This window comes from Manis pentadactyla, chromosome 16 (genome assembly GCF_030020395.1).
Source record: "Manis pentadactyla isolate mManPen7 chromosome 16, mManPen7.hap1, whole genome shotgun sequence".
Lineage (NCBI taxonomy): Eukaryota > Metazoa > Chordata > Mammalia > Pholidota > Manidae > Manis > Manis pentadactyla.
In genome coordinates this window covers 57,390,681-57,417,608 of record NC_080034.1, presented here as the reverse complement: position 1 = coordinate 57,417,608, position 26,928 = coordinate 57,390,681, and the positions used below count along the sequence as shown (strand labels likewise).

The window sequence follows — 26,928 nt, the reverse complement described above, 5'->3', positions numbered from 1 at the left end:
AGGAGATGTTTGTTGAATGGACATCACACAATATTAGATATTTTTACAGACAAATTTAAAATCTCTTCATGTCACTGCTTAAAAACTTCCACCAACTTTACTTTACCAAAGTGAAGTTGAAATGACTTAGTTGGTGAATGGAGATCCATGTTGTCTAAGATTCTCTCCTGCTTGTTCAGCCCTGGAGAACACTGCACTTTCCCATCGCTTGGAACTGCTCACCCTTCCCTAACATTTCATGTATTCTCATGATTACAGCCTCATGAGGGCCATTCCCTTCCCTAGAATACCCTTCCTCCTTCTCCTTTGGCAACGTCCCTCAAGACCGCAGTCTCCTGGATAGGGTATCCTTCTCCCTTTTGTCGCCACCAGGACTTCTATGATTGCATTAATCGCATCATATCACAACAGTGTGTCTGCCTTCTCTAGACTTGCAGGCTCCTGACAGCAGGGAACTATTGCTTATTCATTTTGGGGACCAAGTTAAACTTTTACAAAGTAGCCTGTAGAGGCTTGCATCAGAGTCACCCATTGAAGCTGGTTAAATGTAGATCCCCAGGCCCCATCCTTGAATTGCTGAATCAGTTTCTCTGAAGTATGGAGACCTCCCAGGTAATTCTTATGCACATATATGTTTCAAGAACACAGTTACAGTATCCAATAAATATTTGATGAATAAAGACAGGATTAAAAGTACTTAGAACCCTACTCTTAAAAATCTGACTGATTTCCTTTATTCCTGTGGGGTGTATTTTGACTGGAGACAGGTCCAGGGAATTTGGCCCAGCTGTAGATCAAAGTGACCTAATGGGAAACAGCCTTGCATCATTCCCTAACCAGGTCATGCCAAGTACCTATTGTCCTGTGCAAATGCCAGACTGAATTTAGGGTGATTCAGAGCCCTGAAGATAGTTGGCTGTGATAAGAACTAACAAATTCTTTCTCAAGTGAGAACTGGTATTATAGGCATGCTCTGCATTTTTAACTCACCAAAGCCAAGTTTCTAAGCTTAAGTGTTTTACAAGTACCTTCTAAGGAGTTTCACTGTCTCCTTGGGCTTATCACCAATGTTGGTAACTCTAGCATCAGGTCATAGCCTTGCCCAGTTGACTTTGGGTGGACTGTGAATGGCCCTTGAGGGTTTTCAGACTTTAGGTAAGGCTGATGAGTTTGTGAAGGGAGGCAAGTCTTGTTTGGGCTACAAAGTCTCTAAAACGTCTTTTAAAAATTTCCTCAGTACGTTGTGGGTTGTATCACCATGGTTTAGAGATCTGTCATGATGCACCATACCAGGCTTAATGAGGACAAAAAAACAAGCATCATCTAAGTGTCCTCATGACCACACAAACTATCCTTAACAACTATTTGTTGGATTTATTGTTTACCAGATAACTAAGTCTTTCCAAAAGTACCTTTTACAGAAGTATAGAAAAACACTGATACCATTAGGTAGTTGAATACAAACATATGTACCTGAAAAGTGGAAAAGAAAATAAAGGCACCAAGAGATACTTAAATGGTGGTCTTTGTGGAGGAATTGAGTTACAGGTAGGGCATCCAAAAAGAGACAAAATATAAGCTGACAATTAAGCCATCTCCTGGATTGTTCTACGATGTCACAACTGGGCCTAGCCTTAGGAGTTGTTTATAATTTATTTTTGGACATAGTACTTCTTCTTTAATACTTTTCTCACTTCTTTGTTACACAAGTAATATACTCATGTTGAAACTAGAAAAAATAATTTAAAAAGATGACATACCCAATGTTACATTGGAGTATAGATTCTTTTAAATGTTTTCCCATGTTTTTGTAGTATGATATTATAATGAATTAATTTCCTACTGGTGCTGTAATGAATGATCACAAACATAATGGCTCAGAATAGGAAACTTGGGTCATCTTACAATTTTGTGGATTAGAAGTCCACACTGGTCTCATTGATCCAGAGCTCACATATCAGGAGGGCTGCGTTCTTCTGACGCTTTAGAGGAGAATCTCTTTCCTTGCCTTTTCCAGCTTCTATAGGCCACACACATTCCTTGGTTCATGGCACCTTCTTCCATCTTCAAAGCCAGCAATGCTGGATCTTTGTGATCGTTCTTTGGTAACCACATCTACCCCAACCACAAATGGGAAAGGTTCTCTCCACTTTTAAGGACCCACATGATTAGACTGAGTTCTCATAGATGATACAAGGGCCTACCTCAAGGTGCTTATATTAATAACACCTGCAAAATCCCTTTGCCATGTAAAGGAACACATTTACAGTTTTCTGGATTTAAGACATGGACATTTTGGGGGACCCTTATTCTGCCTATTACATATAGAGATTAAACAACTAAAGTTCATGGAAGTTGAGTGAATTACTCAAGATCACACAACTGGTACATATTAAATCTATTAGTTAAACTCGGATTGCAAGAATCTGATACAATCAGATTCTCAACTAATGGAGATTTATGATAATGGGATGTTAGGAAGAACCACAAAGAGTTTGAGTAACCATAGGGCTGCATGTCCCAGGCACTGGCCCTTTTTTCTCAGTCTATAGATACCATGGTTTTGTTGATTTCTCAATGGCTGGCATCCATGGCACCAGATGCCACCCCTCTTGACACTTCTTTGAATCTTTCTAGCCCTGTCCAATGTCTGTATTTTACTACACAGTTTTCTTAGTTTCTGCTGACTCGTGGCTTCTGCCCATTGCCTCTTCTCCATGAGTCTCCTGGTTTCTTGGCCCTTCTGTCACATTTGTTTCTCTCTCTGAGTCTCCTTTCAGCTCCCTAAGAGAAAGGAGAGGTTAGTTACCTGGTCATACAGGGCACTGAACACCCCTGTCCAGTGGGGGGCTCCCACTCAGTCATCTCATTGGCTTAGGGATGGATGGCTTTGAAAACAAGAGCCACTCCCCAGCTCCATCAGCCAGGGTCACAGGGTAGAATGTGACAATCTGTATGTAAGGAATCACATAGAGTCACTTTGCTCAGAACAGGGCCATGAGAAAGTGGGCGGAAGGAGACTTTTCTCCAAATTCTTGGCCAGAAATTTCCCAATGCACCTTCATACACTGCAGTTGCACCGTCTCTGGGAACCACGCCTAGAATAATCTATCTGAATGAGAGCATAAGCAGGGGCTGAATGAGAGGAAGAGAACAGTGCCCAGAATAATACCAAATATGGACATTTTGAAAGCCTTTAGATAATTGTTTTCAGGACTTTGAGGCTCTAATTGCTGTCTTTAATGAAAAGGCCACACAGGCTTCTGAAAGTTCTAAAATTATGTCATTTTTATCAGCAACCAGGACTCAAGTTGCTCTCACAGACCACATAGGGTCTTAGGAAATAAGGCTTTGGAAAGGGGGCTCTGATGTTTCTCAATTTTACATCCATTTGTTCCTCCAGCCACATTTGCTCTGAAAGGAGAAAAGTGGTCTCATTAACTTGGAAAGAATGAATCCAAACAAGTTTTAGGTGGAGGAAAGCGCTTGGGCATGCTGAACCCTGCCACCACCAGGCCCCTTCCTAAAGTAAGAATGTTGCTATAAAAGTTTCATCTGATGTTTCCCACAAAAATGTGTGCTGTGGTCACAGCTCAGAGATGCCAACACAAATCTCAAACACAGCTACCTCCTGACTGAGGATACAGTCTGGGTTCTTTTTAGTCTGGACCTCGGTAACCAAGGACAAAAGTCGATTTCAAATTTCAATTAATTACGTGGGAGGAAATGGCCGTGGGACAGACAGGGGACTGAACATGAATGTTTTTTTCCCTTGTGCAAGGTATTGGGATGCTGCCATATTACACACAATCAGGGCTTTTTCAATATAGCATGCTATTTTTTTCTCCTTGTCTTGTGCTGTTAGAGAGCATGCCAATGGCATGTGGTTGCCTCAACTTTCTACACCCAGTAATAAGTCATTGAATTCACTCATTTTTACTCTGAAACACACAACATTCTTTATACAGTAAATCAAAACATTTTTTTGAGCAATTGTCACTGTGATAGGAGCTGGGGATAACCTAGTGGGCACAAATCTATGTAGCATATTGTGTATATTGGCTGCTTTGTGACAAATAATGTAAAAATAGAACTTATAATCGTTTGCACAATAGATCTGTGTTGCCTCACCAAGCACGAGGTCTGAGGGAGAGGCTGGTTAATTCGGCAGATCAGTAAATGTGTGCACGTTAGCTTTGCTCTCCGGCTGTCGGTTCACGACTGCGAAGTGTCTGCAGTTGCTCCAAGTAGGGCATCGTCAGCCACAGCCACATACAAATACATACATAAATAAAGCCCCAATGAAGACATTCCCCTTTTCCGGTCTCTGTCCCTCTTTTTAAGAGATGATTCCTTTCCTAGAAGGTCTTTCACTCCTACTCCCACTCTGCAGCAGACAGGCCTCAGGCCTTAGGACGCAGAACTGCACCACCAGCCGATGAACAGCAGGCAAACGAAAAGGTCGTACCTGGCTTTGACCAGTGATTCTGCTCCTGGGTTAGGAAAAGCTCTGCTTTCCGGAAGCCCCAGGCTGCCCCATACACAGACAGAATCCAGTTCTGTTGGCAGGAAGAAGGGATTGGCTATTGGACAGGAAGCCTGCAGACCTGCCTCAGTGGGGGACTTCCACAGGAGACACTCCCCCTCGTATGTATTCATTGAGTCTAGAAGCTGATGGTCCAGGATCCACTTTGCCACTTAGTAGTTGCAAGATCCTTGATTAGTTATTTCACCCCTCGGAACCACAATTTTTGTCTATGTAAAATGGGAAATCATATGTGTCTCATAGGGTTGCTGTGAGGATCAAGTATATTAGCATATGAAAAATACCTGCACTGTACCTGGCCCATAGGAATAGCCTAATAAATGCCATTCCCTTCCCCAGAGCCCTCAGGCTATGTACAGACTAACTCGCTGAGTAACTGACCAGTCCTCAGCCTGCATGCTGACAGAGCAGCACCGTGATGGGAGTGTGCAGAGCCCGCCTGGGGGAGGCGGGGCTATCGCAGTGCTGGAAACCACTAAGGTCCCCCAGTGCCTTTGCAGCAGGTGAAATTCTACACGGCGTTTAGACACTGGAGTGTCGCCATTGAGAAGGAAGTTGGATATAGGAATATGGAGGTCAGGGGAGAGGTCTGCGCTGGAGAGAGGACTTCGGGGGATCATCTGTATGTTGAAGGCATTTAACATACTGATATTAACCACTTAACAGATAAGAGGCCATGCTGGAGGGGACCACCCGGGCGTGCACCTGGGGAGAGAAGCAAGCTGAGGACAAGCACTGGGCGTGCCAATGTGGAGAGGTCCGGGAGACGAGGGACACCAACAAGCGGTCTGACGAGGGGCCTGAGAGCGAGGAGGAGGACCTCCAGCAGAGGGGGGTGTCCCGGAAGGCCAGGGGAGAGGGCTCAGGAGGAGGCGGAAGCTGTGTCAGTGGCTGCTGGGGGAAGTGCTGGGACCGAGAGCTGCGCCATGGAAGGGTGCTGTAGGTGTCACTGGTGACCCTGACAGAGCAGATTCAGCTGTGGGTGCAGGAGACAGGGGCAGAAGTTGGAGGAGGCAGTGTAGATGCCTCCTCCGAGGAGCTTGGCAAAATAGAATGGGGCGACAGCAGAAACAGGGCACAGAGTCAAGGGAGGCTTTTCTGGTTCATTTTTAAGCTAGGACATTTAATACTTGAATGGTCATCGAAAATCCAGTAGAAAGGGAAAGTTTTATGAACTAGGAGAGAGAGCAGAGTGAATTGCTGAGATGAGGTAAGGGAACGGGGTCTGAGAAATGGCAGGGAGATCGGCTCCTGAAGAGAGCGTAGCTGGGCTCCTCCAGGGTGCTGCCGCCTCGGCATCGGCTCTGAGCGGGCAGCCCGTGGGCGCCTTAAAGTAACGTTAGCCCCTCATGCAAGCATATGCCCTAGAGAGCGGCCTGCAGAGTCACAGACAGACGTAAGTTCCTGATAAGACTTTCTCAGCGATCCTGTGATCAACAGCCTCCCCCACTTTCCCGGGCCTTCCCCTTGTATGCCCCTTAGATAGGACCCCTGTGAAGCTTACCAAAACCCAGCCCACTTTGGTTTGAATTGAACAATCTGGCCTTAGCCTGAGAATCCCAAAGCATGCCACCATTACCCTAATAAGAGCATGTCACTCTCTCTCCCCTCATGGTCTCTGGAGGCGTGCCATATACTTCCTTCAGGACTAATGAGTAATAAACTTCTCTATTGCAGCTTCTCTTGTGGGCCCCCTTCCCTCCATCCTACATGCCACTTAACAAAGGTTAATTTAACAAAGTCATAGCAGCTTCTCATGAAAAGAAGGGCTGACTACAGGCACAGCAGGGTGAGTGGGTACATGACCCCTGCTGGCCACTTGTATTTTCCCGGTAAAATAGGAAGTCAGCTCATCAGCTAAGAGTGAAGTCTGGGGAGGAGGTGAAAAGAGGCTTCGGGAGAAAGGACAGGACATGAGATAGTCACCTTGGAGGGTGAATGACCTGACATGTGGTGGGCCGCTGGTCAGGAAATGCGGAGTCGGTGCTGGCTGTCGCATGTCGGCTCCAAGATCTGTTCTCGAACCCTGATCTCTCTCCTGGGTTCCAAACTCGTATACCCACCTGCCAGCTGACCTCTATGCTCCAGCTCCCTCACAGGAAAATAAAGCTATTCTCTCTCTGCCTACCTCCACTCAATCCTCTTAGGCTTCCTATTGCAGAGAATGTCACCTTCATGGCCTCCGTTCCCAAAGCAAACTAATAAAGCCTTAGAAGAGCTCACAAACTAGTGTAGGACAATATATTTTTTTCTGAGATTGAAAACACTGGAGGAAAAGTCTTGTTTTTTGAAGGACCATTGTTATTTCAGGTTGGATATTATCAACTTGAGATGCCTGTGAGAGGTCCAAGTGGGAATGGTGATAAGTTTAATACCCGTCGGGTGACTGACTGCCCACCTGATACTATTCCTCTGGTAAGTATAAGGTGTGCATATGGCGCCATGTGCATCTGGGGCCCTTGTTAAAATGCAGGTGGTGATTTAGTAGGTCTAATGCCGGACTTTGGATTCTGTAGTTCTAATAAAATCCCAGATGATGCCAATGACATGGGTCCACAAAGTTCACTTCAAGGAGTAAAGGTTGGGAGATAGAAACTGTGCAGATCATTTCAATTTAGTGTGTTAATTGTTATAATAATAAAGGAGAAATGTGATTATAGTTTAGCATGTGGGATTAAGACAAAACATGGAGATTGTGCACTGGCAGGCCAAGGAATGAGTTCTTTATCCTGAGAAGGATGTAGAACCATGGAAGGATTTGAACAGAAGAATGACATGGTTCTATTACAAAATGCTTATTGAAAATTGACTGCTATGTAGGCAATAGAGATAGAACAGCGAACAGGAAAACCAGGGTCCTGGCTTCAGGGAGCTTACAACGAAGTGAGGTGTAGACAGGTAATGGGAAGAAAACAAATAAATAAATAAGGTAATTTCGTATTGCAGAAATGCAGTACACAAAAAGAGTTAATGTGATTGAGCCTTGGGGGACTGCTCTAGTGGGAAGTAGTTGTTGAGCCAAGAACTGACCATGCAGTGGAGCCAATCCTGCAAGGAAGAACAGTCTGGACAGAGGGAAGAGCAGGGTGGTGACCTTGAGGCAAGAGGTAGGAGAAAGGCAGGAGATCAATCAAGTCAGTGTGACTGGAGCCTAGTGAGCAGGAGAAATGGTGTGAGATGGGGTCAGAGAGATGAACAGGGGCCAAGTCACGTAGGGGCTTTAAAAGCTGTGATTAAGTGTTCGCATTTCATTTCAAATGTGGGGATTAAATAATCCTATTTGTAAAAAGATACCTCTCGTGACTGCATGAAGATGGGGTTGTGCGTACACTTGGTGGGTTGTGTGGGATGTGGGTTCCTTGGGCATGTTTAGAACTGTACCGCAGAAAGAAAAAAAATCCATCAGCAACACGTAAAACAGCTGAGAGAGGAGAGGGTAGAGCTTTAGAAATGTCTGTGATTGATAGGGAGAGTGTGAACCAGGGAAGTCAGACTCACGCTCCCAAATGAAGCTCCAGCTCTCTCCTGCCTGGCACAGGGGCCAGGACTTTGCTACTCATCCCTTCGGTTAACTCTCTCTCATCCCCACAGTGCTGGTTACAAAAATCAGTTTCTGGAGTTTTAACCCCGACCTCCTGAGAGAGAGATGGATCCAAGGGCAGCTGGTTGTCAAAGCAGATTTGCTCCAGGGGACTTCAAATTCAGGGGCAACTGCAACTACTAAGCTGGTCTCCACCTCTTCTGCCCCAAGTAGTGGAGATGCTTACCATTTTTTGAGCACCAATAGCTCTCCTTAACCCTTCATGCCTTTCTTTATACTCTGCTGATAAATTTAACAACCCAAGTAGTGGGATTTCAGGATTCCCACAGTGAATCCACCTTAAAAATATCAAAGTGCGAGGTTACTCTGGAGCCTACAAAGGAAGTCTCTCTATTCCTTGTAGATGATGAGTGTGAAATCTTGCTGGGGGGCTTAAGGTAAAAAGGCAAATCTAGGGGCAATCTTTTCAGCTGCAATCCTCATTTGTATTTTAATGTAAATGAGTTTCAGATCCTTTTTGAGAGAAAAATTTGGCTGGGAAATTATGGACGATTCTGGGTCCAGAGATGGGGGCAAAAGGCTTGGGGGTGTAGAATGGGGAAGGGGAAAGGGGAAGGAGGTGGCACTAGAGCGCTGAACTTCACTTCCTGCCTGTGTTTGCCCACAATCAGGAAACCACCCACTCCCTCCTGAGCAGAGGGCTCTTAAAATGCTGAATGAAGAAGAAGAAAAAAAATCTGTCTTTATAATTTTGCATTATCTGTGCTTGATTAGATTCTAAGGTGGGTTGAGCATCTGGATGGTTGCCCTAAAATATGCATTTCTTCAGAAAGGAAACTGATCTGCCTTTTGACAGCTTTCCTTCTGTGTGGTTGCTGGGCTGTGCTCAGCTGTCTCCAGATCAAAAAAGTTTCAAAGGCACAGGGGCGCTACAAGGTAGAGCAGGGAGAATCCTGCACTTGACATTCAGTTGCATAGACCTAGGGAGATGACACAGTGGAAGGAAGAAAGGTCATTGCTTACAGAGTGCTGACTGTGTGCCCAGGTCCGCTTGAACACTCCTCCTGAAGGTTATCTCAGGGACTCCCCTTCCTCCTCTGGTTCTCCTTGAATCTCCAGTATTAGCAATCAGCCCGAAAGGTGCACACACCTCTTGCCAAGTCTTTAGTGTGAGTGTTAGCAGTAACCCGTATTTGTCGAGCATATAATACATGCCAGATGCTCTAAGGAGTCCCTCATTCAGCACTCTCCACATCTTAGGAGCTGGGTCTCCTGAACCTTATTTTCAGGTAAAACAACTGAACCCTAGAGATACCAAGTGATTTGGTCAGAATCAACAGTGCTGTAATTCAATTGCAGGTCACCGGATTCTAGAGATCACATGGTTAGCCATTATGTGATATCACCTTTTACTTTGGAAAGGCACAAAATTTTATCTGCTCTACATGTAATCCCCCCACCAAGTTGATGTTTGGGATCTTCAAGCTTCCTAATTTCTGCCTCCTTTTTCTCCCTAAAGGCATTCTCTCTTCACTAGAGGTACCCATAGCCTCCTATATTGTATACCTCACCACCATTGACACATCTTCTCTGAAAAAATTACCTAATATAATCTGCTCATTCACACTACTATCTATGCTTTCTAGACATAAATCATTTTTGGACTTTTTATCTCTAGCTATAAAGGGTTGTCTTTCTCCCCACTAAGAATTTTCACCTGTTGACACAGAGGTAAGAATCCATTTGTTTCTTGGCAGTGCTTTGGGGATGTCTGGGCTGGTGACTGGTTGGAATCTGGGTGTGAGAACTTCCTTTCAAGGGCTTCCTGCTTATCTGGAGAGAGAGAGTTCCAGAATCAGCCACTGTAAGTGTGTTCTCTGGTGATGTGAGGTACAGGAACAGGTGTTCTGGCCTCATTAGATTCTTGCAGCTGTAATTCTGAGACCTGGAGCCTGTTCTGCCTGAGCATTCATTCATTCATCCATTAGTTATGCATGGTCACTTCAATTGGCCCTGGGGACACTCTGATAATCAAGACAGACATTGATTCTGCCACCCCAGAGCTCATAGCATAGAGTAGAAGATTGACATTAAATAAGAAACTTCAATGAAAAATAGGCAAATCTCATCTCCTTCTCTTCATTTTCCTTCTTCCTTTCTTACTCCACTGAACTTATAATTTTTCTCCCATCCCTTTGCCCCAAGGCTCCTAGATGCCAAGTATCTAGAACCTTCTTTCCTCCCTTGTGCCAATATCCTGTCTTGGTCCTCACTATCTCACTTCTGCCTAGCAGATGATCATTATGTCTTGTCTAGCTCACTGCCAGCCAGGAAATCCAGGGCTTGCAGCCCATTTTTCTCTGCCATGAGCCTTTTGGTCATTCCTAACACTCAGAATTGGGAATAGTGCCAAGAACAGGGAGTAGTTGGTGGTCAAGTTCAATGTTTCCATTCATTCATTCATTCATTTATTCATTGAGCAAACATTACATAGCTGGTATTTACCAGGAATTGAGATACAGAAAGGAAAAACGTATAGTTTCTGAATAGCAAAAAGACCACAAATTTCCAAAGGTAAGGACTCCATCTCTCTTCTCTATGGCTCTGTCCCCAATATTTGACTCCTTAGTACAAGGTAGGAATTCAAAAAATATTTGTAAATAAAAGAATGAATTCATATTTTGGCCGACAAGACAGATATATAAAGTATTATAGTAAAATGGGATGACTATTCATTTGATATATATTGGTTGAAAATCTTCTAAGTGCTATGTCAAACAAGATAGATGCAGTCCTTGTCCTTATGAACCTTACAGTTAAAAATTCACACAAAATATATGGAGCTGTAATGTGAACAAGTGTGGGGTCTAGAGAGCATAAAACCATACATGTTTGTCTGGCTCAGGTGAAAGCCCTGTGGCTCAATAAAGATCAAATTACTTTTCAAAAACTGAAAGACTGATTTGGTTGAAACATTTTGAGAGGGGAAAGGGGAGAGTAGGTAGAGCTGAGGTTAGGAGAGAAAGCAGATATTGGATCCCCAGGGCTTGGAGAGCAAGTTAAGGATTCAGGGCTTATCTCAAGAGCAATGAGAAGCTTTTTTAATATTTTAAGCAGAAGCAAGATATGGTGAGTTTTAATTTTTACAAAATCATTCTGCTTTGCAGGTAAAGAATGGGAGGAAATCAAGAGTGGACAGTGGGAGGCAAATTAGGATGCTATTACAGTAATCTGGGTATGAGAAGACATCAACTTAACTGGGAAGGTGACAGAAAAAAGTGGATGGGTCCAAAACATATCTTGACTGTAAAATCCATAGAGGGAGGGACTGTCAAGCATAACTTTTATGTTTCTTGCCTGAGAAATCCCATGAATGTTGGTGTCATTTTCTGAGATTGAGGAGAATCATGTTTTTTGGAGGAACATTACTAGTTAAGTTTTGGACACCATTACCTTGAGATACCTGTGAGAGATCCAAATGGAAATGGTGAGTAGTTTGATACACACTGTGTGTGCCTGGCCCAACTTTATTTGTCTCATAATTATGAGGTGTGCATGTGACCCAATCTATATCAATTATAATATCTTGACTCCCAGGTCACAGTGATTGATTCAAAGAAAAGCAATGTGAATCTCACTGGACTAATCAAGTTCTTTCTCTTAATCTGAGTGGGCAAAAGAGAGAGATTCACACTGTGGTCGCAGAGCTGTGGGGCTAAAAGTTTAGAGGTATTGGTGAGTATGGCCCCTCTATGGGGATTATATTGGCTTAAAACAATGAAGATAGGAAGACAGAGAAGAGTCAGAAAGAAAGAATCCTGAGAATACTGGAGCCCTCTCACTTCTTCCCCCGGTTTGGTGACATGAGTAAGGGTCAATATCTGTTCATTCACCAATCTCTCTGTGTCTCCCTGTCTTCCTTTCTCGGCTTCTCTGCTTTCTCTGCTTGCTCTGTATCTATCTCTATCTTTCTGTTTTATATTAGCTAGTTTTTTGGTGGGATATTATCACTTATAGTCTTGACAATGCTAGCAATATAAGTAAACAGTTGGATTCACAATCTAGAATTCAGAAAGAGAGCTCTCACCTGTAGATGTATTTTTGAGAGTTGTTGACATAGATACAGAATTTGAAGACAGGAGTGGACAAAACCACCAAGAAAGAAAGCAAAGAGAAGCACCTGAGGTCTAAGCTCTGAGGAACTCAAGCACTAAAGATCCAGGAGAGGAGGATGAACTCCCAAGGGAGGTGAGAAAAATGCCTTAAGTCTTTGGAGGGAAACCAGTAGAGTGTGGTGTCCCAGAAGCCAGAGGTGTTTTGAAGAAGTGGGGGTCAGCTATGTAGAATGTTCAAGAGAGGACAAGTATGATAGGAACAGAAAAGCAGGCATGGGACTGGACAGCATAGAAGTTACCGGTAACTTCGCCAGTATTAAACTCAATGAAGTGGAGAGCTCAGGAGCCTGTTGGAATGGATTGAGGAGTAAATGGAGATGAGAGAGTAAAGCCTGAGTATGGAAACAATTCTTTGGAGAATCATAGCTGTGAGGAGGAGGAAATGGATAGGAAGACAATCAGAGAAGGAGATCAGAAAGGGGTGTTATTTATCTTTTTCTTTTTTTTTTTAAGATGAGAGGAATTAATGCAAAATTATATTTAAAGAGCTGCTAGAGCTCAGAAGAGAAAGGAGCTAACTCTGGGTATGTAGAGAAAGATTTCTGCAAGATGATTTTGAGCTAGGTCTAGAATGGAAAGCAAAACTTTTCCAAAGGAAAAAGGCTTTGCATGCAAAAGAAAGATTGTAAGCAAAAACACAATGGTGTGTTTGGAGAATGGTCAATAGCTCACTGGATGGAAAATTTTTGCCCTGGACTCTGAAAGAAAGAAAGGAAAACCCACCCAAAACATTTCTCTACTTTTATTTTTGTTCTTAATTTCATCTTTAAAATAATAGATTAGGCCAGATAATCTTCAAAGTCTGTGCCAATATTAAAATCCATAGGTAACGGTGATCCGTCTTGAATGTTTTGTCAGACTGATGATAATACTCCCTCAGATGACCATTTGTCACAGCTCTTCTCTAAAAGTGTGCTTCACATTGTGTGGTGAGAGGCTTCTAGGAGGTTGGAGACTCAGCCTAAAGTTGTCCACATAGAAAAACATGACCATGAAATATCTTTGAAGTCTACTGGGTTTTACCTTAAAAGTTCATGCATATCCTATTTCTCAGTATATTTGACATGGTTTTATTATTGAAGTATTATACTGGTACTCACTGATGCCCTGGGAAGATAGGCCAGTTTCACCCTTCAGACTGGTGTGTTCCCAGGTAGATACCTGCCTAAGTCTGATCACAGATGAACATTCCCGGCTGGCTCCTATTTCCTAATCTGATTCTGTTTGCCCACTCACTGCCAGCTTCACAGGGGCAGAGAGCCTCAGCACCAGTACTCTGCATACATAAAATATGGTGGAACCTAAGGATAGAAGGGAAGGGAGCTTGAAGAGTAGCTTAACTGAGGTAATTGATCTTTATAAATGTCCTGGGCCAGAGGGAATCAAGTAATTACATTATGAGCCTTAGCATCTTAGCTACTCACATATCATATTATTCACATCCACTTGGCCATATGACTTTTTTAATAATAAAAGTATGAAGTAAAAAAGCCACATAAAATTGCCTGAAAGAAAAAGCAACACACATTAATTGGATTCTTGGCAAAAGACTGAAAAAATGTCCCAGAACTGAGGAAGCAAGTTATTTTTAGACAACTTTGCCCTAAAATATGTTGGTGCCTCTGTGAATGAGTTCATAACACATGCTAAAAACTCCTTGGGCCTGATCCCTTAAAAAAAATTCAATTTTTCCTTTTTATTATGTAATAAAATGAGCAGCTCCCAGTGCTGTCTCCTGGAAGCATTCCTCACCGGGAAGCTCTTTTTTTCCCCTGTGTCCATTTTCGTGTGCTTTCAGATGGATCTTTTTTGGTTTCATATGCCCTACCTACTTTTGTAACTCGAAGTCGTTAATAGAGATTTAAGTTCTTTCCACCATTCATTTAGTACTTTGGTTATCCCCATTTTTAACCTATGAGCTCACACTTATGATTCCTCAGATTTCCAATACTACAATCCTCTGCTTTTTTTTCTAAAGAAATAGTTGAGGACTAACACTTTCTACAGTGTTGCAAGGGAAGGATTAAGCCACTGGTAGCTACAGAGATCTGACTTTGTGATAAGAAGTCAGGCAATGATTAGAAGATCTCACCTAGTTGGTCTTAAAATGGAATTAGTCCAAATGGTGCCAGTGGGAATTAGGAGACTGCATGGTCCCAGAGCAAACACAATACCTGTCTTTTGTATACTCTTCATCTCAGAGGCAGATGAGGAAAATGGCTTTCTGAGGCCTGGCCACACATTCCCCAGTGATTATGGTACCAGATACTCATTATTCAAAGTGATTGGTTATCAGATACTAGAAACATCGCCTGAACCATTAAAGGATTTACAGATCTGCTTAACAGTCCCATGTAATTGAAATTAATGAGTTTTAAAGTCACTTAGACATATTTCTGAGGCTGCATCTACAGTGGTTTTCAATAATCTGGGCTATGTATTTCATTGGAAGGAAAGCCAAATTTACTTCTGGATATAGATGTGACCTGGATATAGATGTGTTTCCTTAGTGTATCCTGTTTGCTTTGCTTATAGAAACTTCTATTATGTATTTCCTGGACAAATTTCAGAAACTCTGTGCAAACAGGCAGACTTACAGTGCTAACTTTCTAATATTTCTAGCAGCCTAGAATTTGGCATCAGAATTGAAGGAGATTCTTAGTATATGTATGGGTTTTAGAGGGCAAGGTAAAGCCAGAGGCCCTCTGTACTTACAAGATCTTGCCCCTTAAATTATTCCTTATAAAATTGCTTGATGATAGAAATGATCGATTTCCAGTCTTCAGGTTTAAGCTCAAATCTCTGGGAAAATGCACATTGTCGGGTTAGAATATTCTTTATATTGTTATCATTCATTTAGACTTGAATGCGAAGGAAGATTCTGAGAGATTTTGAGTTAGAGGAGAAGAGAGCTCCTGTTGTGGGGTGGCCATGGGTGATAATGAGGAAAGGTTCCCTGAGGGTTGAAATGAATAAATCTTGACTTACCTTAATTCAACAATGTGCATGGGCTGGCTTTGCCCTCAGTCATGAAAGTAGCGCAATTCCTCCAAAGAGGAGGAACTTCCCACTTTGAACACTTTTTCTGTAAACAGGAATGTGATACTTAGTGTCATAGAATCTAAGGCCAGCTCCCATTTCTGGAGGCCCCCCTTGCACGGGCATGCACCAATCTCTGTTAATGTGGGCAAGTCAGCATGACTTTCCTTCAGACCTGCTATTCAGAGGTCTCAGCAATGCATGTCTATCACGCCATTTGCAGGGCTGACTTTCTTGCTGGGTACAGATTGGACTGTGGCGGCTGAGTGATGTGCAAAAGTTTCCTGTTGAGCCACAGTTTGCACGCAGAGCTTGCTTTCTCATGATGTTGGCTTTGCTCTCAGGGTGATGCTGGCTTTCCACACCGAACTGGAGAATGTCCTCTTATCTTTTCTTTTTTGGAAAAGTTATGAAAGATAGGTATCCCTCTTTAAACATTTGGTGAGACCCCTGGCCCTGGGCTTTTCCTTGTGGAAAGTTTTTTGATTACTATATGTATAGAGAAAAAGACACTAGATTAGTGTTTGATGTTTGCTAAGAAGCTACTGATTGCCTATGATTCGGTAGGCCTGCTAAGGGGCAGGTTTTTTGTTTTTTAGGGTGATGCAAATATTCTAAAATTAGATTGTGGTGATGGTTGCACAACTGTGTGAATATACTAAAAACATGGAATTGCTCCTTTTAAGTGAGTGAACTTATGGCATGTGAATTATACTTTAATAAAACTGTTTAAAAAACACTAATTCTAGTCATCATCCTACTGTTGCTCTTTTCTGTGTGTTATTAATTTCTGCTTTCTTTCCTTCTTTTGAATTCTTTCGGTTTGCTCTTTTATTTCTAGATTATTAAGTTGCAAATTTAATTCTTTCATTTTCAATTTTTAAGTAGTTTACTTAAAGTTATATATTTACCTTTCAAATCATGTTACCTACATCCAACAGTTTTCTAAGGTCGTATGTTCATTATATTGTAAATATTTTGTAACTGTCATAGATTTCTATGTCCTTAAAATCATAATTTTAAAATACTTGAAATATGTTCATATTTTGCAATGTCTACTCCAATTTCCTCTTTCCCCATGAATTATTTGGGGGTATGTGTAGAAAGTTTTCCAAATATGTGTTTGTGCTGACTCTCTTGGTGAATTTTCATTTTTATGATTATGCAATACCCATATTTATCCTTAATATGTTGTATCTGAAATTCCATTTTGCCTAATATGGATATTATCACACAAAATTTCTTGGGTTATCAATTGCATGGTACCACTTTCCATCTTTCTGTGTGATTGTGTCTTCCATTTTGTTTAGTGTTTCTTGTAAACAGAAAATAGCTGGCTTAAAAATGTCCAATCTGTGAAAATCTATCATTCATGAGATGAATTGAATACATTTTTATTATAATCACTGACATGTTTGTACTTACTTCTACCACTTTTCTTTTTACTACCCAGTTTTATTGGATTAAACTAGATATATTATGCTTCCAAGCTTTTTTTTGGATAAAGGTGTTGTGTTTTTAGTTTGTTTTTTAAATATTCTCCATGCATCTCTTCCTCCTCTGTGGGTGTGAAAGCATTTCTGTTGTTTTAATCACCATCTCCAATCTTCCACTATAATATTATTCTATTCCTAAAGTCTGAATTTATCCCAGAAAGTTTAGAATGTTACAAACTACCTAAGCATTTTTAAACTACCTATTAAACAACCACTTCCTAGAGCTTTTAGCCTTTTTCTCCAAAATTGCTAAAATAGCTTTTAAATAGTTGACAGCAAATTAAATCAATCAGCAAGCTTTCTTAATATTATGTTTGCCACTGTTGTATCCCATGCCTTTCCTCTGGGTTCACTTTTCCTTTTACTTAAATGCATCTTAAATATTTGGGCTTATGGGCATCAACTGATTGCAGACTCTCTTGGTATTTATGAATCTAAAAACACCTTTATTTGGCTTCAGTTTTTTTGGAATGGTAGTTTGTCTGGATATAAAAGTGTAGCCTAAGATACTTAAACTCAGCCTTTTGAGGATATTATTCTTTCATTTCCTGGTATCTACTGTCATCAGTTTAATTCTCAGTCCTTAATAAGTAATCTGTCTTTTTACTCTAAAAATTTTAAAGATTTTTTTCACCTCCCTTTGTTCTTGATGCTTTATAGTCTCATTACATTTATTACTGTATAATGATTAATATTTATTTATCCCTCTGAGTCCCTGGGCTTAACTTTTACTCTAATGACTCATGTTTTTCTTCAGTTCTAGAAAAACATTGGAAAATATCTCTTCAAATATTTCTTTTCTACCTTTCTGGGAAATTCTACTAGATAGATATAAATTAGACTTTTCCATTTGTCCTCTAAGACCTTTAACTGTTTTGTTATGTTCTTTTTTCTGTCTTTTTGTGATGCACTCTGGTGAAATCTTCAGTACAATTTTCCAGTCTGTACAGTCTAGGTATCAAATTGTTTCAGTAAATATAATTTTTATGTCTGAAATTTTTACATTGTTTCTTTTGTATCTTCCTATTTTATTTTACTCCTGTTTTTACTTGCCAATTTCTGTTCTATTTTTAGTGATGCTATTTCACTTATCTCCTTTTTTGCCTTAAAGTCTTTGTCAGACTATTCTTGAACTTTAATTCATTCTTCTTGGTGACTTAAATTGGCTATCTGCCTCAGCATTACATTTTGTTCTTTTGGTATCATGTCTCTTGGCTCATTCTGAGAAGGAATTAAGTTTTTCTTGTTTTTCTTTCTATTTTTTCCTTCTCTGCCCATCCCTTGTACTCTAGTTGCTTTTATGACTGCCTACATCTGGGTCCTTCGGGCTTGCTGACCAAACAGTCTTAAGTTGCAGGTTTGGAGCTCATATACCTTAAGGACTGGGGTTTCTAGAATTAATGTTTATGGCCGATGCAGTCATACAACAGTTAGCTTCTTTCAGCTCCTGAAGATGAGGCTGCTTTTAGGTCCTACCAATTCAAGGAGACAATATTCCCAGGCAACAATTAGCAGAACTTTTCTTAGCCTTTTTTAATTTATTTTTTTAGCTAGGGTAGTTCCACCCCAGTCTCCAGCTCAATTCCTATTGCCACTGTGTAGAGAGTAATTTCAGTGACCAGTATCTTGGAAGACCCAAACTCCCATATGTCTTTCCCTGCTTCCTGCTCCAGAAGTAGGCCAAGATCTTTTGTGTTGTATGCTACTGATTGCTTTTCTGGTCCATGCACCTGGTCCACACAGATGCATATTATGTCTTGAACCTGCTTATACTGTCTTATTTATCTATACTTTGCCATCAATGTTCTTGCTTCAAGTGTGGGTGGGGAGTGGGTATGCAAAGTATGTACTTAATAATCTAATCTTGATGCCTCCTCAGGGTGGTTCTTGCTTAACTACAATTTCCAAATTGTGATACTCTGAGGTGAACTGAAATAAATGCTTCCTTTGTGCTTTCTAAATTTTAGAGCAGTAACAGAAATAAAATGCAAGCCACATATATACTTTTAAATTTTCTAGTAGCTACACTGAAATACACATAAAGAAATAGGTAAAATTAATTCTCGTAATATATTTTATAAGCATATCTTCCAATACAGAATCTTCCTCAACTTACAGTGGGGTTAGTTCCCATAAATCCATTATAAGTTGACAATATCATAAGTCTAAATTGCATTTAAAACCCTAACCTACTAAACTTAATAGCTTAATGTTGCCTACCTTAGTGTTCAGAACACTTACATAAACCTACAGTTGGACAAAATCATCTAACACAAAGTACTGAAATTCCCATGTAATTTATTGGACCCTGTAATGAAAGTGAAAAACAGAATGATTGTCACTTTATTGGTTGTTTACCTTTGTGATCCTGTGGCTGACCAGGAACTGCAGCTCACTAGCCTGCCCAGTATTTTGAGAAAGGATCAAACTGTGTATCACTAGCCTGGGAAAAGATCAAAATTCAAAATTCAAGGTATTGTTTCTCCTGAATGAGTATCACTTTTGCACCATCATGAAGTTGAAAAATCACAAGTCAAACCATCATAAATCAGGGACTAGCTATAATTCAACATATAGTCATTTAAAAAATCAATATAAAATTATAAATAAGATATATTTATTTTTTCATTCTAAATTTTTGAAATCTAGTGTTCATTTTATACTGACAGCATATCTCAATTCAAAGTAGTCATGTTTCAAATGCTTAATAGCCATGTGTCTAGTGGCTTCCATATTGGATGGTGCAAATTTATACTATGCATAAAATTATAGTAAATTTAGTCACTACCACCATTATTTGGATTTTTTGGACCTTTTTGTTCCAAGAATTTCATTAAGTAAATAAGATGCACAGAGCAAGAAGCACTTAGCCTCAAAAGCTCTATTTTTCTCTCTATTATACATGTCACCACAATGCTAGTGTATTTGGAGAACCCTCCTTAGCTTCTCTCTTTGACTTGAGGGAAGATATTGAAGTCTTATGTGTATATACTTATAATAGAAATGAGACCATTTATGCTATCAACCTTGAAAAACTGGTTTCTGAAAAAAATCAGTTTTAGTTTGTCTGACATAAAATGAGAATATACAAGGTTCAAAATGGTCATACATTAATTACCTAGTAAATTAATTAGAGTTAAACTCCATTACTACCAAAAACCATTTGAGAGTGCTGGAAAGGATTACAGAGGCTTCAGAAGTGTAAAATATGATGGAGTTATATGGAATTTTTTTCAATTGAGATTAATTTTCGATTTTCCACAGACAAAGGATATTAGGTTTTACTGAGTGTTTTGACAATGATTCTCGTTGGCTGCTTACATCCTAGGTATTTCAGGCAATTAGCCAGATCTGTTTGGATGCAAGAACTCTTTGTCCTCTATGTGGGTATTAACAAACCTTGCTACTTCTGGAAGAAATAATCCTTTCAAAGTATATTGTTACATTATTAAATCACTTGTTTTCTAAAACATGGGATCACCTTTCCTCAAGATCTCTCAATCACACAACTTTATAAAACTGCTTATTTATACAGCTTAGAAACATTGATAGTTCATCATTCTCCTGATTTTACGGCCAATCTTTGGACATGCTGATTTGTCACATCTTTTGGAAGCTCTTCCTCCATCAGTAGTGGTTTTCCCCAGTAATTCCCAATCATGTTGTATTTAATGAAAACAATAGCAGTAATCACACTGGTACATAGCCCTTTCCTCTTGGGAATCTCCGAATTGTTTCCAGATTGGTGGGGGTCAGTTTTCAAAAGCTCCTCCTGAAGAAAGCAGGGGAGGGGTTTGGTTCCAAATCAAGGTAGCGGGTGGGGTGTGAGGCTCCAGGCGGGGTTGAACCATTACCCATGTCATTCAGTCTATCTGCGCTGTAACATTTCCATTCTGATGAATGTCCCAAGAGACTGAAAGGCACCTATTTGGCGGGGACTCCTTTAGTGCTGGCTGAGGAAACATCATACTCTCATCACAGCTGGATATGACAGGTTCCAGGATTTTAGAAACTGTTCTTGGCAGGAATGAGGGGAGCGTTTTTATGTCCTATCATCAGGAAAGCATCATTTCCTATGTAAGTAGCATGTCCCACCCCAGATCTTTTTATCTCTGTTACTGTGGTTTATTTTTGCCTCTAACACTTATACCATATCATATGTTACATATTTGTTAATTTTCTGTCTCTTCCCAGTAGCATGTAACCTCCATGGAATTTCTAGCTTGGTCTGCTGTGTTCTTAAGTGTCTTTCTTGCCCCAGGCAGCAAATAGGAGCTCAGCAAATACAAAGTGAATGAAAGAATGAATTTACACACAAGAACTGGTTTTCAAATACTCAAGTGGAGTTCAAGAAGTCTAGATTAAAATCACAGCACTGTCGTTTCTTTGCTGTGAGATCTTGAGGGAGCTGCTCAAACACTCTCTTTTAAATGCTTCTCAGGTATGCAGTGGAATAATAAATGTGTACCTTGCAGGGTGATTGAGGATTAGATGGTGTAAAATGCTCAGCCAAGTGTGGGACCTGGCTTGCAGGAAGCACTCAGAAAGGGCAGCTGTTACCGTTCCAATGGTCCCTCACCTGGAAAGGTGTTCGAACTTCGAACCCTTACGTCAACCATGGGGTTGAAGCGTCAGGGCTAAGTCATATTCCTTCAAGGATCAGGGGCAAGATGTGGTCATGGTCATAGATCCCAGGGCCTCCAGCGCAGCAGGAACATGCTGAAGGGCCTTCCAGAAAATCTAAACACAGTCTTCAAGAATACCTTGTTCCACACACTGGGCCACAGGCCTGCTTCATATCCTAGCCCGGTGGGGACAGTTTCTGGGAAGGAGAGGGGGCTCATGATACCCCCCACAGCATGTGGCTTTTGACAATCAGAAGGGGGAAATCCCCTCTGGCAGGGGGGTTATCAAGTTCGCTAGGGAATGGTGCTCTGCCCTTCTTTGGACAGGCTGGAGAGTGGGGGGTTTCATTCCTAGACCCCTGATGACCTCTTCCCCAGTCCTCGTGCTGAAATAGCCACGTTAGAGTGGCAACAGCTGACTCACCCAGCCAAACCCTTCACCTCTGGGAAAAAAAGAGATACCCCTGCATTCTTGCTTCCCCTCCTAAAGCCCTCCTGAAGGAGGCATACCTCCAAAAGCAAGTGGCTGTTGGCCCATAGCCTTATCTGCTTCTCAAAGCACAGAAAGAATGTCTTAGCAATCATTTTCAGTAAGTGGCTCTGCAGAAATGCAATATTAAGTTGATAAGCATTCCTGACACTTCTGGGAGTGGGTAGATTTAGGAGCACTTCAAATGAGATAATAATATAGTGGAAAAAACAAGACAAAGATATGAAAAGCCACTTTTAAGTTTGCACTTTTACACATGTGAGATACTGTTACCATTTTGCAGGCTGTATTTTTCAGATTAAGCAAAGGGAGATGAAAGGATTTCAAAGACAAGGCAGGCAAATAAAGATTGCCATTGAAACACATGTGTGCACATACTCTGTGCAAGCCTCTCATAGCTTGGCTTCTCCTCACTGGACTCCTGGCCAGATCGTGGTCATGTGGGAGTCCTGACCCTACAAACTCTGCCCATTTCCAACTCCCACCTTAGCTAACCCTCCATGCAGGAATGTGGGAAAGGCCTTCCCTCCCCTTCTTTGCCCTCCTTCCACGCTATCCCCTTTACCCAAATCATGCCCAGACATCTGGTCTGCAATTCCAGCACCTGGACAATCTCCTTAAGCATTTCACAGTGAACTACATTCTACTTGCCCCAAACGTCAGTGACACACCTGTGTTGTCCCATTTGGACAATGGGAAGTTTGCTTTTGTACCTGGAAGAGCTGAATAGAGCTGAATAGACCAGCGCCTTCACTCTACTCCCCTCACTGCTCCCCACCCCCAACAAGGTAGGGGCTGCAGCAAGAGGTTCTTGGACAGAAGCATCACAAATCCTCACACTCCCTCTTCTAATGGAAAGTCTCTGAGACGCCTCCTAGGACTGGGATGTGGCCTCACAGACAGAAGCAGCGTTTCAAAGTTTGGCAGGGCCTCTCGGAGCCACCTGTGATTAGATGGTCCTGACTGATCCTGGGTTCTTAACCAGGGGCCAGGGGCCCAGAGGGCAGCCCGAGGCCCATCTGAGGGTGACCAGTTAGGGAAGAGGGGAAGGAGGGGGATGACCCTTGACGTCTTTCAGTACACTGACGTAAAGTATGAATTCCATAAAATAGAAACACACTATGTTAGCAGGGAATGGATTACACTGTATCCAGAAAACTTGCTTATTCCTGGATATTGAGTAGAGCCCATGATTTTAAGAGTAATGCTTGTTTGTGGAAGGGGTGTGTGTGTCTGTGTGTGTGTATGTACTTGCAACTGATTCCAGAGTTACCTGTGGGATACTCGGCAAGCCCTCCTGTGGCTGACCCGGCGAGGGAGACCCCCGAGGAGACTACCTCAAAGCCCCTCCTTGATCCCATCTGTCAAAAAATCGCCTGAGCACCTACTCTGTGCCCAGTAATGTTCTATGTGAATGAATCAGTTCCTACCACCCAGGAGCTCACAGCCTGCCAGGAAGCAAGAGAAGAAGACGGAGAGCTGCACATACAGAAGGTCGGGGTGGGGTGGCTGGTGGCTCCAGTTCAGATGCGTGAGATGACAGCAGCATTGATGTGAAAGCTAATTATAGAAAAAAATGCATCTCTCCTGGAGTATAAACAATTGCCTGTAACTATTTTACTGAGAAATCCAATCTCATGAGGGCTTTTTTTCCCCTTTCCTGACTAATTTGTTTTTCTAGGCTTTGTGTGTTTGTATATGTTTTAACTATTGTTGAGATTCCTATAAACAGGGCCTGCTCAGGAGAAACTTGGCACAGCCTGAGCCCGTCAGCTTTGTCCTAAAATGCAACTACCTGGGCTTACCAGGTGCCTTGCCATCTTCCATCCTATAACATGGGGAGGGGCAGAGGGGAGAAGGGACCCTAGGGAGGGGACACTGGGTGGCTGTTTCTCTCTAAGACATTTTATGGCTCAGAGTAGCCTCCTGGGAGTTCTGGGATCTGTTTTCCTTCCTGTTCCTATCTCTACATCAAAACTGGCTATGAACATAATAATCCTTACGACTCACTTGGAAAAGTACATAGGAAGTCAGAGGTTTTTTTAAGTTTCTTTTTTCCAAAGGTTAAACTGAAGGCAGGAAGTTGCAGAGCCTAGCTCTCCTGAGCCCAGCTGGGGTGGGCTAGGCCCAGCCTAGTGGTCTGTGCAATTTCCCCTTGCCACAGCTCTCCCTTCTATCCATGATCCACCTTCTCAGCTATGAGGGGAAATCCATCCAGAGGTGCTCACCCAGCACACACTCTCCTGCCCTTCTAACTCTAGCCTTTTTCTTAGGCTTTCCTTCCACTGCCCGGCCTCTTGCACTCCATCCATTCTCCCTCCTGAAAAGGCTCCAGGTCTCTAAGTCTCCTGGCTTGACTCATCTTTGTCCCCTCACCTGAAAGAGTAACTCCTTTCTGTCATCCCTCCACCAGCTGCGTTGAGTCCTACCCAAAAGCATTGCTGAAATTCCATCCTCTTTCCAAAGCTGCTCTAATCACCCAAGCCAGGAGTGCTCACCCTCTGCGTAGGAAGGACTTACTATCATCCTGTTGATCTCATTCACGTAATTTGACAAATATTTGTTGAACACCTAGAATGCACTAAGTATATACTGCATCCAGCATGGGTCCTACAATGACAAACAAAATGCAAAACAAGCTTCCTGTCTTGTGGCTGATCCTCAGACTGGTTGTAGGTCATTCGTAGGGGAGGACCGTGTCTAACAGTTCCTTGTATCTCCCAGAATATAATAAGAATTCAATCGAACTTACTGAATTGATTGACTAAGGAATTCCTTCTTCCCTTTGTGCGATGCCATGCAGAATTAGAACCCACACCAAAAATGACTGCTCTAAGGCTGAACGTAGAAAGAAGAGGAATACATTTCATTATTAAAAGAATCAAGTGACCATGTTTTGCATCAAATGTAGAATTCCATTCCAGTTTTATCAAATGTAGAATTTCAAAGAAGCACCCCAGCCCCCAAACCAGACAGCAGTTGTAAACATATCTTCTTCCTGCTTAGAGATTTTGCAATTTCAGAGTCTGACCTGAGAAATAGCCATTCTCTCCTCCCTCTGTGGAATGGAAGCTAAACCCTGAGTTTATCTGTGTACTTAGACCCTCTGGGTGATGCCTAGTGCTGAAACAGGAGTTAACACAACCCACAAACAACTAGCAAAAGGATTGAAAAAAGACAGGACTCAGAGGAAGGGCACACCATCACTTAGTGGCCTGGAGTCTGGATCCTGGAAGCCAAATTATGGTTAGCCACATGGCTTTATTGTTGGCCTTGTTCTTTGGTACATATATTCTTAGGTGTACACTGTATCTTTTTCTTTTTCTAACCTGCTCCTCCTTTCCACCAACACAGTTAATATTTAAACATGGCAAATAACATGTATACTGGCATTTTTCTAGTCTTAAAACACAGTCAAGACTCTTGATAATGTAAGAGAAAAACAAATGACATCAACTATTTCCTCCCTGATAACTATGCTACTTTAAAAGAATGCTGAGGTTTTGTTTATAAAAAGACACTGACGATTATGCAACCAGTGAGATCCATATTTCCACCACATTTTATTTAGTGCAGATTCAATTAAGATTTTCAGTCCTCATGTAATCTTCTTTAAGCTTTATGGTATATTTGACAATCTGGTGAACTTTTATACTTACTTACAGATTGGATATATATTTTAAGGCATCAGGGGATGAAGAGTTCTGTTCTGAGGTGAGGAAGGTGACATGATACAAGCTTTTAGGTACATACAATAAAATGCACAAATCTTAGTAGTATCCAGCTTGGATGAATTTTGACATGTATATACACTTGTGTAACTATCCCCCACATCAAGATATCAAACATTCTCACTGATTTTTTTTCTGTTTCCTGTCTTCGATTAGCATTAGATTGTAGGAATTTGGGGAGCCCATGACATCAGGTGACAAGAGTGATGAAGCAATACCATCCATGAAGCACATAATGAATGGCTGGGGAGGAAATAGGGCTACGTAAGGCTGTTAATGCCCAGGCTGGGGAAAAAGTGTGTTACCTTTCTATAGCCCTGAGCTGGGCAAGCCAGTGGGTTTCTGGAGAAGCAGGTGTTTGCACATCTAAATAATCAAAGATTATCTCAGATAGGTCTGTGCTCTTGCTGTGTGATGACCCATTGTCAGAGCCCTGCTAATTGATCACAGGTTTGATTGACTAAACCACAGCCTTATGGTTTATAGCGATGAAGTACTTGGGCATGGGGAGTGGGAAGAGTGGGGAGGTGGGCTGGAGGAACTTGTCAGCCAGTTCTTCTGCACCATGCATTCATTTTTCCTTTTAATATTCGGAAAAGCTCTATTATGGACTAAGTGCTTGTATCCCCCTCAAATTCATATGGTGAAGCCCATTCATATGGTGAATTCCAGTGTTTAATTAGAATTTTAATGTACTATCCTTTTACCTTTGTATGGGTCTCAATGCCCTTTTCCACTCCCATAGCCCATCTTTCCTGCTTATGTACCATGACCTGGATAAATCCTGCTGCACAAGTCAGGCTCAGCTCAGGTGTTCCCTCCTACAAGAAGCCTTCCCTGCCCTCCTCCCTTTCACCCTCAGCCTGGATTCAGGGCTGACTTTATGCTCCCATAGCAACCTGTGGTGGCTCCCACGCAAACCCATCTCTCTGTATTTTACTTTTTATTGTCCCTTACTAGACTGAGTTTCTCCCTGAAGGCAAGGGTGTATGCCAAGCTCCAGGAGCAGAACTTAGAGAAGTAGGCATAAAAAATGTTTATTGAGTGAAGTATGTTTTTCGGTGAAACTCAGAACAGAGATAGGAAGTCATCCCTGCAAAGTAGTGTCAGCATGCAGGGAAGGATGGGCAAGGAATGCTGGGCAAGGACTAGGGAGCAGCCTGGGGTCCAGAATAGACTCAGAGTCACAATGGGGCCTCAATGGTGCTGGAATTGTTGAGGCAAAGGCTGTGTAGGGACAGAGGGGTTTGGACCGGAACTGGTTGTAGAAGCCCAGAATGTGCTG

General features: G+C 41.8%; 1 long non-coding RNA gene across 1 annotated transcript; it reads right to left on the bottom strand.

The window, feature by feature from the left end:
- Positions 1 to 13,009: 13,009 nt before the first annotated feature.
- On the bottom strand, positions 13,010 to 24,372 carry LOC130681234 (uncharacterized). The gene is made up of 3 exons (XR_008994317.1): positions 24,289 to 24,372; positions 21,377 to 21,516; positions 13,010 to 13,223 (listed from the first exon to the last, which is right to left on the bottom strand). It is a non-coding gene; the product is annotated as an uncharacterized LOC130681234 (long non-coding RNA).
- Between the last annotated feature and the right edge of the window lie 2,556 nt (positions 24,373 to 26,928).